This window comes from Triticum aestivum, chromosome 4A (genome assembly GCF_018294505.1).
Source record: "Triticum aestivum cultivar Chinese Spring chromosome 4A, IWGSC CS RefSeq v2.1, whole genome shotgun sequence".
NCBI lineage: Eukaryota > Viridiplantae > Streptophyta > Magnoliopsida > Poales > Poaceae > Triticum > Triticum aestivum.
This window is the reverse complement of record NC_057803.1, coordinates 455,593,439-455,597,125: the sequence shown is the minus strand read 5'-3', so window position 1 is coordinate 455,597,125 and position 3,687 is coordinate 455,593,439.

Here is a 3,687-nt window from a genome sequence, read left to right as displayed (position 1 = left end):
GCTTAAGAGAAGGGTCATCGCCTTGGCTGTGCTAGAAAGATCGCGCAAGAAACAATGTGCAAGAATTTCAAATCTTAAAGAAGGGGACGCCAATACAAAATTCTTCCATCGCCGAGTCACCGCTAGGAGGAGAAAAAACCATATTCACAGGATCAAGAATGATCATGGTTGGGTCACCGAGCACGGTGCCAAAGAGAAACTAATCCAAGACCACTTCTCCAATGTCCTAAAGAGAGGCCCCCTGAGCCGCAAAGATTTCAACTGGGACGAGCTAAACCTGGAACCTCTTGATTTGCACAACCTTGACTCCCCGATAGTCGAGAGTGAGGTCCTCGAAGCAATCAATGACCTACCCAGTGACAAGGCTCCGGGTCCAGATGGCTTCACGGGCCTCTTTTTCAAGAAGTGTTGGGATATCGTTAAGCCGGACCTCATGCGGGTCATGAATCATTTTGACTCCCTTCACACCGCGAATCTACAGTGGCTCAACTCCGCGAATGTGGTGCTCCTGCCTAAAAAGGAAGGGGCGGAGGGGATCGCCGACTATAGGCCCATTAGCCTCATCCACGCGGTCGCGAAAATTATTGCGAAGGTGCTCTCCACTCGGCTGGGCCCCCACATGACAAGCCTCGTCTCCAACGCCCAAAGCGCCTTCATTAAAACAAGAAGCATCCATGACAACTTCTTGTATGTTCGCAATCGCGCTCGGCGCTTGCACAAGAGCAAGACCCCGTCCCTTCTTTTCAAGCTTGATATTCGCAAGGCCTTCGACACCGTCAAGTGGGAGTATTTGCTTGATCTTCTCCAACGGCGAGGGTTCCCTCCCAAATTCAGGGATTGGATCGCTGCCCTCCTTTGCTCTTCATCTTCGAGGATTATCCTCAATGGTATTGCCGGTGGTCCAATTAAGCATGGCAAAGGCCTCCGGCAGGGTGACCCCATCTCCCCACTCCTATTCGTCATCGCCATTGACCCGCTCCAAAGAATCCTAGATGTGGCCACGAGGAAGGGGCTCCTGCACAAGCTCAGGGGAAGGGGGGCAATGCTGAGGACTTCTCTTTATGCGGATGACGCGGTGGTTTTCTTGGCCCCGATCAAAAGAGATGTGGAAAATCTTGCATGCATCTTGAGAGGCTTTGGTGAGGTCACGGGCCTCTGCACCAACTTCCTCAAGAGCTCAATGGTGCCCATCCATTGCAACCACCTCGATCTGGGTTGTTTGACCCAAAGCCTGCCAGCAGCAAGAGCTTCTTTCCCTCTGCGGTACCTAGGACTCCCCCTCTCCGTATGGCAACTGAAGTTGGTGGACCTGCAATTCCTCGTGGACAAGGTGGCGAGCAAGCTAACAACATACGAGGGTCAGAACATCACCACCATCGGGCGTACGACTCTTGTCAAGTCTGTGATCACCTCCCAACTAGTCTACCCCGCCACTCCGTTGGTCATACCGCCCTCCATCCTACACACCGTCAACAAACTTGAGAGAGCCTTCCTATGGTCTGGAACAGACAAAACGAGAGGGGCGAAATGCAAAGTAAACTGGGAGATTGTTTGTCGGCCACTCGAATATGGGGGACTTGGGGTCCTCAACACCAACAAGTTTACACGCGCCCTCCGGCTGCGGTGGCCTTGGTACGAATGGAAGGATCCTACCAAGATGTGGGTCGGATTGGGAAACCCTTGTGACGAGGAGGACCTTAACTTTTTCTATGCTTCCACCACCATCTCCATTGGTAACGGCGCGAAGACCCCCTTTTGGGACTCCCCTTGGCTCCTTGGGCGCAAGCCTAAGGATATTGCCCCGCTCATCCATGAAGCTTCCATGCGTAAGAATTGGAAGGTGCGGGAGGCCCTCAAGCACAACGCATGGATCCTCAAGATCAATCCACCCACCTCTATCTCCGCCGAGCATGTCACACAATTCTTCACGCTTTGGATGCTCCTTCATGAGGTCCATCTTGACGAACTCTCCGAGGATGACATCCTTTGGAAGCACTCGGTCTCGGGGCATTACTCGGCGGCCTCCGCATATAAGGCACAATTTTTAGGATTGGTTCTCTCCCCCATGGACAAGATGGTTTGGAAAGTTTGGGCTCCCCCAAAAGTCAAGTTCTTTGCTTGGTTGGCTCTCCAAGACAGGATTTGGACCGCGGATAGATTGGCAAAGCGTGGGTGGCCGAACTGTGATCTTTGCCCCCTTTGCAAGAGGGAACAAGAGAGTGGGAGTCACCTATTCTTCAAATGCCGCTTCTCTAGAAGGCTTTGGTCCTTGGTCATTGACAAGTACCACGTCCCCGACTTCGTCATTTCCACCTGGCCCCTATTCGACTCGGTCCAATCTTGGTGGGCAAGTACTTGCGACGACGGCTATCCGCACAGACAAGCCAAGGCATCCCTCACCATGCTTGTTTCATGGACAATTTGGAATGAACGAAACGCGCGAGTTTTCAGGCATAAGTGTGCCCCTCCGACAGTGCTGCTTTCCTCCATCGCCACCGAGGCTAACCTTTGGATCATCGCCGGTGCTAAAAAACTAGGGTCTTTGTTATTGCGCGAGTAATCCGCATGCCGTATACTTGGGTTGTTTGTAACTAACTCTATTCTCTCTTATTTAATGGATGAGGCAAAGCTTTTGCCTCCGTTTCAAAAAAAAAAAATCTCAAGATGATATGCTAACTCAGTCTCATGATGGTGCTCATAAAAATAAGACATGCGTGCATAAAAATGAGTGTACTTACGTATGGATGAAAGTCTATATCTCTACTGTGTTAAAAAATAAACAAAGGTTGAAATAGCAACACACATCGCACTCGCTTGTCCAAGCCCAACGGTGGATAGCATCCTACGAGTTCCTGTCCGAGCCTCGTCGGTTGCAGCAACCACTCCTCCGGGCTTCGTCGAATCTGACCGGCGATTAGTATGAGAAAAATGCAGTGATCCTTTGTGCCTCATTGAACTCACGTCGCACTGAAACAATAGATGTCCTATTCAAAGTCGCCACAAGGCTTGATGATCCCCTAAACAAACCAAACGCCTCCTGCACCGCAAGGAGCTCATTAGGTAAAGGCTTGATAAACATAGCCATGTCATTAGCAAAAAGTGATAACATATGCTGAGCACACCATTGCACCAAAGTTCCCAATATGCTGCTTCTCTCAAATTTCAACACCATGGCATTCGTGACATCCATAATTAGAAGAAATAGAAGCGGCGATTATGGATCGCCATACCTGAACCCACGTGCATGCCAAATTCTACTGCCCTGGTATCCATTGATCAAAACTCTCATACCGGCTAAAGAAAGCATAAGCGAAATCCAAGAGCACCACCTAGCCCCAGTGGCGGACCTAGAAATAAAATGGAGGGTGTGCACATTTTAACAAAGTTGAAGTCTATTTCAATTAGCTTGCATGGGCCTTAAAAATAAGCTAATTTTTATATAGTGAAAAAATGTTTTCCAAAAATCTGGGTGTGCCATGGCACACCTGGCACCCCCCTGAGTATGCACTGCTTGGCCCCAAAGCCGCAATCAGCATCTGTGCAGCAAGAATGGCTATGTAACAACGTCGAAAGCCCTCACAACATCGAGCTTCAGGGATAGCATAGGAATCTTCCTCTGATGGAATTACTTGATAGATTTGCTAACCAACATGAAATTACCTTCGATGTCTTTGATTACTATCAGCG